General features: G+C 44.0%; 1 protein-coding gene across 2 annotated transcripts in view; it reads left to right on the top strand.

Moving 5' to 3' along the window:
* The first annotated feature begins 4,791 nt into the window (after positions 1-4,791).
* Positions 4,792-10,140, top strand: part of ARMC1 (armadillo repeat containing 1) — a 29,916-nt gene continuing 24,567 nt past the window's right edge. The window contains exon 1 of one of the 2 annotated variants that reach the window (XM_054497504.2): positions 4,792-5,332. The gene's annotated coding sequence lies outside the window, so the exon portion shown is untranslated. Of the gene's footprint in view, positions 5,333-6,343; positions 6,445-10,140 lie in introns of those variants that run through there. The other variant, XM_054497505.2, reaches the window with a different exon arrangement.

Raw genomic sequence — 10,140 nt, 5'->3', positions numbered from 1 at the left:
TTTTTTGGGCCTCTGAACTCTGAGTAGGAAATTAAAGGATTATAAATGCCATTATTTAGGCAAATAGATTTATTCATTGTTAGATGTATTAGGCAAAAGAAAGGTGACCAAGGCTGATTGTGAGCTTCCTTCATCATAGAGATTTAACAAAATATCAGATTCCCATTAATATTGGTAGACAATGAAGCAGTATACTGTAGTAGAAAGAATATGGGCTTCAGAGGCAGACAGACCCTTGTTGGAAATATGCCTCTGCCAATGACCAGCAGTGTAGTCTTGAGCAAGACAGTCAGCCTTCCAGGGTCTCAATTTCTTGGCTTTCACAGTGGCAGTAGTAGACGGCTCAAAGAGTAGCCTTGAGGCTACAATTACGTAACATTTGTCAAATGCTCAAGGGAGTGCCTGGTTTAGCTCAAGGGTCCAATAAATAATAACCATGTAGGATATATAGTCAGCTTGGGTGGTTGTGATCCAGTGGTTAGTGAAGTAGGAACAGACCGATGTCTATGTCAGCCTGTTTCTCATATAAGGCTTAATGACAGCCCCATTTGTTGAGACAGGTTGAATAATCTGCAAAGCTTACAAAGGATCTTTCCTGGAAGTTGAGACCCTTTTCCTCTAGTTCTGTTTTTTTTTTCCCCAGCTCTAATTGCCCCCTGGAGAAAATGTAACACACTGAAATAAGCTTCAGGAGGTTCTGCATTAGAATATAGGAATGGATGGTAAAAGATCATTGGGTAGGACGGTGAAGTGCCCTTGTGAAGGGTGCTTTGAGACACAGTGAGGCTAGATGTGTCTGGGAGAGGTTGGGCTACAGGAGAGCTGGTCAAGACCAGTTAGTGGGCCAACTTCATCTTACCTGAGGCAAGAGTCAGTGATGCATGCAGTGCCCATTGGCTTCAAAGCTCCTTTAATTACTAATAAAAGCACATATTGGGCTGGGCGAGGTGGCTCACGCCTGTAAAATCCCAGCACTTTGGGAGGCTGAGGCGGGCAGATCACCTGAGGTCAGGAGTTTGAGACTAGCTCAGCCAATATGGTGAAACCCCATTCCTATTAAAAATATAAAAAGTAGCCGGGTGTGGTGGTGCATGCCATAATCCCAGCTACTCGGGAGGATGAGGCAGTAGAATCACTTTAATCCAGAATGCAGAGGTTGCAGTAAGCTGTGATCACACCACTGCACTCCAGTGCACTCCAGCCTGGGCGACAGAGCGAGACTCCATCTCAAAGAAGAAAAAAAAAGCACATATTGTTGGGAAAAGATAACATTTTAATCTGCATTTATTATCTAAATCTCAATTTGAATGAATGTTTTTACCATGGTGCCCAATGACAAATTGTTGAGCTATTTTGATTCAGTCATACACTTTGGGGTATATTTGGTTGTTCTGAGTCTTGAAACAGTTTAATTCTTCTTAGATCAGTGCATAGTGACCAGAAAAAAAAAATCTATATCCAAATAGGTTAAAGGATCACCACTTTCCAGAGATTGTGACATTCTTTTCTATAAACCAGCTCTTGGGATTGACCCTGACCTATAGAGCTGTTTTTCTTTTTTTTTGAGACAGAGTCTCGCTCTGTCGCCCAGGCTGGAGTGTGATGGTGTGATCTCTGCTCACTGCAACCTCTGCCTCCCGGGTTCAAGTGATTCTCCTGCCTCAGCCTCCCAAGTAGCTGGGACTGCAGGCATGCACCACCATGCCTGGCTAATTTTTGTATTTTTAGCAGAGACCGGGTTTGGCCATTGTTGGCCAGGCTTGTCTGGAACTCCTGACCTCAAGTGATCCACCCACCTCGGCCTCCCAAAGTGCTGGAATTACAGGTGTGAGCCACCATGCCTGGCCAGCCGCTTTTTAAAACAAGTCAAATATATCCATTTTTTTTCTTGTTTAACTTTTGGGTTTCCAGTTTTGTTCAAGGTTTCCCTCTGCTTCTAGGTCATATATGTAGTCTTCAAGGTTTGAGTTTTTAATACACCTGGAATTTATTTTTTTGGTAAATGATGTAATATATGGTTCCAATTTTATTTTCATCTGGATGGATAGTGAGAGCTTCAATTTATAAATATTTCTCTTTCTTTAAAAATTTCTACTTTGACATTTTCAAAACTACATATTAATTTGATAGTACATGTATAGAATTTAGGAATAAATACATATAAATATGTCAGAGCTATGTACTCGAATACATCTATATAAAGCTGAAAGTGTTGCCTGATCAAAAAGTTTTGAAATCCACTGTTTCTTGAGCTCTTTAGACCATGAGCTGCTTGAGGGCAGGGATTGTGATTTTCCTTACCTTGGAATCCATAGTTAAGATTGTCTATGGCACATTGTATGCATTCAAAAACCGGTTGTTAAATAATTAAATGAATGAAACTGCCAGTATCTGAATCATGTCTTAAACAACACAGCTACTGAGAAACGACATTCCAGTGTCCTGTGGGAAGATGCTTAAGAACAAGCAATGACTCACAATGGGCGGTAGTATAACTTCACTGGTGTCAAGTTTAGACATTTTTTTTTTTTTTTGAGACGGAGTCTCGCTCTGTCGCCCAGGCTGGAGTGCAGTGGTGCGATCTCGGTTCACTGCAAGCTCCGCCTCCCGGGTTCACGCCATTCTCCTGCCTCAGCCCCAAGCTGGGACTACAGGCGCCTGCTACCACGACCGGCTAATTTTTTTTTTTTTTTTTGTATTTTTAGTAGAGACGGGGTTTCACCGTGTTAGCTAGGATGGTCTCTATCTCCTGACCTTGTGATCCGCCCGCCTCGGCCTCCCAAAGTGTTGGGATTACAGGCTTGAGCCACCACGCCCGGCCAAGTATAGACATTTTAATATGGGAATACAAATTATTAAAATCTTTAAATACCTCCCTATGGTTTATAATCCATAGGTGCTTAGGAAACTGGTAATTATTTTTTTGTGAATACACCCCCTGCTTCTTAATAGCAGTCATTTATTCTGTAATGGCAGTGTGCAGGAAGAATTACTTTTCTCAATACTTTAATGGCAGAAGCATGATTATATTTAATATTTATTTATTTATTTATTTTGAGACGGAGTCTCGCTCTGTCTCCCAGACTGGAGTGCAGTGGCACGACCTCGGCTTACAACCTCTGCCTCATGGGTTCAAGCAATTCCCCTGCCTCATCCTCCGGAGTAGCTGGGACTACAGGCACCCGCCACCACGCCAGGCTAATTTTTTGTATTTTTAGTAGAGACGGCTGACAGGGCGGGGTGGCTCACGCCTGTAACCCCAGAACTTTGGGAGGCCGAGGCGGGTGGATCACCTGAGGTCGGGAGATCGAGGCCAGCCTGACCAACATGGAGAAACTCCGTCTCTACTAAAAATACAAAAATTAGCGGGCGTGGTGGTGCATGCCTGTAATTCGGGAGGCGGAGGTTGCGGTGAGCCGAGATTTCGCCATTGTACTCCAGTCTGGGCAGGAAGATAGAAACTCTGTCTCAAAAAAAAAAAAAAAAAAAAAAAGAAAAAAAAGGTAGAGACGGGGTTTCACCATGTTGGCCAGGCTCGTCTCGAACTCCTGAACTCAGGTGATCCACCCACCTCGGCCTCCCAAAGTGCTGGGATTACAGGCGTGAGCCCCCACACCTGCCTTCCTAATATATTAACGTTAACAAAAAATAGCAAGTTTAATTTCCTGGGGTTTTTTTTAGTTGTTTTTAATAACTATACTGAAGAAATTAACTCAACCAAATGGGTTATGTTTAACCTGGCTGTGCCCTTTGGACTTTTTTTTTTTTTTTAAGGCAGTCTCGCTCTGTTGCCCAGGCTGGAGTGCAGTGGCGCGATCTCGGCTAACTGCAACCTCGGCCTCCCAGGTTCAATCGATTCTCCTGCCTCAGCCTCCCGAGTAGCTGGGATTACAGGCGCCCGCAACGACGCCTGGTTAGTTTTGTTTGTTTGTTTGTTTGTTTTTAGTAGAGACAGAGTTTCACCATGTTGGCCAAGCTGGTGTCGAAATCCTGACCTCGAGTGATCCGCCCGCCTCGGCCTTCCAAAGTGCTGGAATTACACGCGTGAGCCACCGCACCCGGCCTATTTGTTTTCTACTGAGCTTATTTTGCTCCTATTTTTAGTTCATTGGAAGCAAGAGGATAACCGAGAACAAGGGAACGGAAAGAAATTCAAGAAGTAGCTGCTTGGTTTTTAAATTCAAGAAGTATAGGAGATATTAGCATTGAATACAACCTGGGATATTTATTGTTATCCACACCCTTTTCCTATTAGAGGCCTCTCATATTCCTTCTGACTTTAATACATGAGCTACGTGGCCAAATCAAACTGTTATAGAGAGAATCCAGAATCTGTTTATTGGGGTTATTGACTGCAATGGATACATTATTCTCAAAGATCTGCCTGCGGGTTAAGAGTAGGTTTGTATTTAAAGAAATTAAAAAAAAAATAAAATCTATGCCTAAACAAAAACTTCAAGTGATTGCCATCCATAAAACAAGTATATAAATCCTTACTTTGATAAACTACATAGAAGATATTTTAAAATATGAATTTGAGAAGATTCTGATAATAAATTCCTTACAAGAAAAAAAAACAACTTCTTCCCCAAAATAAATTGCTACTTAAACGAAAACTGTACTTTGCGTCTTTCAACCTGCTAGGGAGACAGTGAACACCAAGAAGAAATAAACGAAAATCCAAGGAACGCCTAATGTAGTGCTAACGTCCACAGTAAAACACAAAACAAAAAAAAATTATGAATTAAGACTCACAGAAGCGAAAAAATATTAGGTATTGCCTTTATTAGAATTGCCAGAGTTGCTAAAGAAGAAATACTCAATTTGAATTACCGAATGCAGGACCGGAGAAGTCCCGCCGGGCCCCCAACGCTGGGTATTGAGGTTGTGAAAGTGCGACAGTTTCCCAGCCGGAATCAAATTTCTTCGGTTAGGGCTTGGTGGACGGCGAGTAGTTAGGGCCAACATAGTGTTCCTGGGTCCTCATTGGATCAGTCCCTTGACTCTTAGTGCATTTCCCTAAACCACCTATGAGCGCTTCACTCTAAAGAGACCTTCACTGATTGGATACTTTATCCTCACGTTGGATTCATTATCAGCCAATAGGAGGGCATAAGCGACAGAGGTGTCAGGTCACCTGGGAAGAGTCTGCAGAGCCTTTCCCCGCCAGCGCCTTCGCTCTTTGGCTCTCTGAGTTAGTCCGGTTGTTTGCGATCGCCGCGGCCGGGGCTGCCAACTGAAGGGCTCGCTCCGCGCCGCCTGGGTCTCTACCTCATCCGTAGGTGTGGCCCTGATGGTGTGGCAGGCTCTGGACTCCTAAAGCTCTGGAGCGGTATGTGGGGTCCACGGGCGGTAGACAATGCAGTGGAGCCGGGAAGGCCGCGGGAAGCGGCCCCTGCACCGAGGCAGCGAATCCGCCTGGGAGGGGCGCCCCGCCTGCCTCTTGTCAGATCCAGTAGTGGGTCCCAGTGAGGCGCTTTAGCACGCTCTACCCCTACGTGTCCCGTGAATCTGTTAGCTTTGCTTATTTCTTCTTTGTCCCCCCTCACATCTGACTTTTACTGACCCCAGCATTATTAATGGGTGTCATCTCATCTTTTCATCTCTCCAGGTTATTCTTTGGTAACTTTCTGTTTTGTGCACCTGCGTGTCTCCTAAGAGCGGAAAGACATAGTTGTGTTAGGCTTAATTCAAGAGAGACCAGTGTTCCCATTTTTATATTTAAGACTGTGTTTTGGGAGGGCGGGGGTAGGTGTTCGTGCAGTTAGCACCTCCTTTCTTGATACTTAGTGCACTGAAATGTCAGGGCAGTGCAGAAGGTACCTCCAACACCTGGCGGGACAGATGTCCCTACATGAGCAAGTAGTATTCTGTTTTGGTAATTGCTGGTGTTTGATTTTACCATTTCGCGTTCCTACTTTAATCTGATAACCTACTTTAATCTGATAAGCTGAGGATTGTTATGTGACATAACTGAGGCTCTAAGAACTTAACTTCTCAAAGTTACAGTTAACTCCTCGAGTAAGGGGAAAGTCAGATTTAATCTCAATGCTTATGTTATTTTTATCAAAGCCCACCTAACTGAATAAGGATTTAGGTTAAACGTATTCCCTCTGCAGCTCTTGGCATGTGAGAATTAAATCTTTGAATTGAATGGTGAATCTTGACTGTACGAGAAGGAAAAATCTTGCAGGCATCTGCCTAATTACAGGTGTCTCACATGTATCTTCTAACTGCTTGCTTCTCAGAGTGTGAAAAGTAGCATAGGCCTCACCTGGAAGCTTGTTGGAAATGCGGAATCTCAGACTCTCCCACCTACTGAATCAGTATTTGCTTTTTAACAGGAACCTTTAAGTGACCAGAGTGCTCATTAAAGGATGAGAAGAATTCTTTGTCATAGAATGATTTGTTTGTCCAAATTGAACTAAACAAGAGAAAGTAAAGGTATAAAAAGTTTTTTCACATTTTCATCATTTGTTAGTGAGGCTATGGTCTTTATTTTTTATTTTTATTTTTTGAGACGGAGTATCGCTCTGTCTCTCAGGCTGGAGTTCAGTGGCGTGATCTTGGCTCACTGCAACCTCCGCCTCCCGGGTTCAAGCGATTCTCCTGCCTCAACCTCTGGAGTAGCAGAGGCCTTGGCCTCCCGAAGTGCTGGGATTACAGGCGTAAGCCACTGTGCCCGGCGTCTTGTAGAGTTTTATTTTATTATCATTATCATTATTATTATTATTATTTTGAGACGGTATCTCGCTCTGTTGCCCAGGCTGGAGTGCAGTGGCACAATCTCGGCTCACTGCAGGTTCCGCCTCCCGGTTTCACGCCATTCTCCTGACCCAGTCTCCCGAGTAGCTGGGACTACAGGCGCCCGCCACCACGCCTGGCTAATTTTTTGTATTTTTAGTAGAGACGGGGTTTTACTGTGTGAGCCAGGATGGTCTCAATCACCTGACCTCGTGATCCGCCCGCCTTGGCCTCCCAAATTTTATTGTTATTATTTTGAGTTGAGCTGTCACTCTGTCGAGCTGTCAGGCTCAGGTGATCCTCCCACCTCAGCTTTTGTATTTTTAGTAGAGATGGGGTTTTGCCATGTTGCCCAGGCTGGTCTTGAACTTCTAGGCTCAAGAGATCCACCCCCCTGGGCCTCCCAAAGTACTCGGATTACCGGCTTGAGCCATGGCACCTGGCCAGCTTACAGAGTTTTAGAGCTTAGCATTTTGTTCATATGTTCATTGCCATGTTTAAAAGAGATGCATTTATACAGCAGCATAAAGTTTTAGTGGCTCTGCCACTGCCATCCAGCCTGGGCAACAGAGCGAGACCCTATCTCAAAAATAAAATAAAAATTATTTTGCACTTTGCCAAATTGGGCATATAGTGGGTAGGATAGACTGAATCCTGAAATATTCATTTAAAATCATTTTTTCCAACCTATGAAGATAGACTTTTTTTTTTTTTTTTTTAAGAGACAGGGTCTTGCTATGTTGTCCATGCTGTAGTAAAGTGGCTGTTCACAGGCAAGATCATAGCACACTGTAGACTTGAACTCTGGCCTCAAGCAGTCTCCTGCCTCAGCCTCCCGAGTTACTGCACCCAGCAAAGGCAGACATTTTTATCAAACAGCTTGAGTGTGTGAAGTTGATGAAATTAACACAGAAACATAATATGTATCTAATACATGATTGGGGTTAGAGTTGTAACTTTCGTTTATCTGTTTTCAGTTTCCTAACTGTTCTGTTGCTATCTCATAAAATCTGCTTTGTGAACGCTGCAGTCCACAGAAATATTGATCATTTAACAGAATTCAAGCAATGGCCAGGCGTGGTGGCTCATGCCTGTAATCCCAGCACTTCGGGAGGCCGAGGAGGGCGGATCACCTGAGGTCAGGAGTTCAAGACCAGCCTGGCCAACACGGTGAAACCCCGTCTCTACTAAAAATCAAAAATTAGCTGGGCATGGTGGCAGGCATCTGTAGTCCCAGCTACTTGGGAGGTTGAGGCAGGAGAATTGCTTGAACCTGAGAGGCAGAGGTTGTGATAAGCCGAAATTGCGCCACGCCACTCCAGCCTGGGTGACAGAGTGAGACCCTGTTCCCCCCAGAAAATTCAAGCAATGTGATAGTTAGAAATGGATGTCAGAGTAACTTGATATCATCAAGAATATCAAAGTAAGAAAAATGAGTCTTAACTGTGAGGGGTTCTCTCCTGAAGTTTTACATAAAACCCTTCTAATTTGAGGGACAAATCACAGCTTCTGTCAGCTTTTCTTGCCTTCCTTTAAATGCCATGGGAAATGGAGTGACCACAGTTTCTGCCTCTGTTATACAGTAAACCCATGACATTGTCTGATTCAACCAAGCATGAATCGAAAATATTGTACAATATTCTCAGGATTTGAAACCTGTGGATACAGAGCACCAACTGCATTAGCTAAGGTCTTTGATGGATCCTGTGCAGATGCTGATTTGAGCCCAATCCTTATCAGTGCTCTTTGAAGATTGGAAGGTTTTTTGTTTGTGTGTTTTTTTTTTTAGATGGAGTCTGGCACTGTTGCCCAGGCTGGAGTGCAATGGCACTATCTCGGCTCACTGCAACCTCCGCCTCCCGGGTTCAAGCGATTCTCCTGCCTCAGCTTCCCAAGTAGCTGAGATTACAGGCACCTACCACCATGCCCAGCTAATTTTTGTATTTTTAGTAGAGACGGAGTTTCACCATGCTAGCCAGGCTGGTCGCAAACTCCTGACCTCAGGCGATCTGCCCGCCTTGGCCTCCCAAAGTGTTGGGATTACAGGTGTGAGCCACTGCGCCCGGCCGAAGATTGGAAGTTTTAGTTGTTTTGATTATTGTTCATCCCAAAGCAACAGGAAAGCTATGTAACTTTTTTTCAGTGTAGTTCCTACTGAATAGTTATCTAATGGCTCCTTGAATGAGAATGGAACTCGCCAGTTTCAAGGCCAGCGTTGTATGCAAAAGGCCAACACCCAGAGTGTTTGGTTCTTTTTTCCCTGATTTATTTTAAAACATTTTATTGTAAATTGGTAATTTATAGTTGTATATATTTATGGGGTACAAAATGATGTTATGATTCATGAATATAAAATGGAGCAATTAAATCAAGCTAGTTAACATATCTATCACCTTATACTTATTTTTTGTGGTGAGACCACTTGAAATTTACTCACAGCGATTTTGTTCTGTTTTGCTTTTGAGACAGAGTCTAGCTGTGTCACCCAGGCTGGAGTGCAGTGGCACGATCTCGGCTCACTGCAACCTCCACCTCCTGAGTTCAAGCAATTCTCTGGCCTCAGCCTCCCAAGTCGCTGGGATTCCAGGTTTGTGCCACCATGCCTGGCTAATTTTTGTATTTTTAGTAGAGGTGACGTTTCACCATATTGGTCAGGCTGGTCTCAAACTCCTGACTTCGGGTGATCCACCCTCCTTGCCCTCCCAAAGTGCTGGGATTACAGGCATAAGTCACCACGCCTGGCAACTCATAGCCATTTTAAGACCCAGAATACACTGTTTTGTTTTGATTTTTTTCTTTTTGAGACAGAGTCTTGCTTGGTTGCCCAGGCTGGAGTGCAGTGGTACAATCTTGGCTCACTGTAACCTCCATCTCCCAAGTTCAAGCGATTCTCCTGCCTCAGCCTCCCGACTAGCTGGGATTACAGGCGCCTGCCACCACGCCCAGCTAATTTTTGTGCTTTTAGTAGAGACGGGGTTTCACCATGATGGTCAGGCTGGTCTCGAACTCCTGACCTCATGATCCGCCTGCCTCGGCCTCCCAAAGTGCTGGGATTATAGGTGTGAGCCACTGCGCCCATCTGGAATACACTATTATTAACTATATTCACCATCTTGTGCAATAGATGTCAAAAAAACCCTCACTTATTCCTACTATGACTTTGTATCCTTTGGTCCTCATCTCCTCATTTTGCCTATCCCCCAGCCTTTTACCACCATTCTGTTCTCTGCTGCTGCGTTCTATTGTTTTAGATTCAACAGTTAAGCAACAACATGCAGCATTTCTCTTTCTGTGCCTAGTTTACTTCATTTAGCACAGTGTTCTCCAGTTCTGTCCATGTTGTCACAAGTGACAGAATTTCCTTCTTTTTTAAGGGTGAATAGTATTCCATTGTGT

This window comes from Pongo pygmaeus, chromosome 7, assembly GCF_028885625.2.
Source record: "Pongo pygmaeus isolate AG05252 chromosome 7, NHGRI_mPonPyg2-v2.0_pri, whole genome shotgun sequence".
Lineage (NCBI taxonomy): Eukaryota > Metazoa > Chordata > Mammalia > Primates > Hominidae > Pongo > Pongo pygmaeus.
This window is presented reverse-complemented; position numbering and strand designations above follow the sequence as displayed.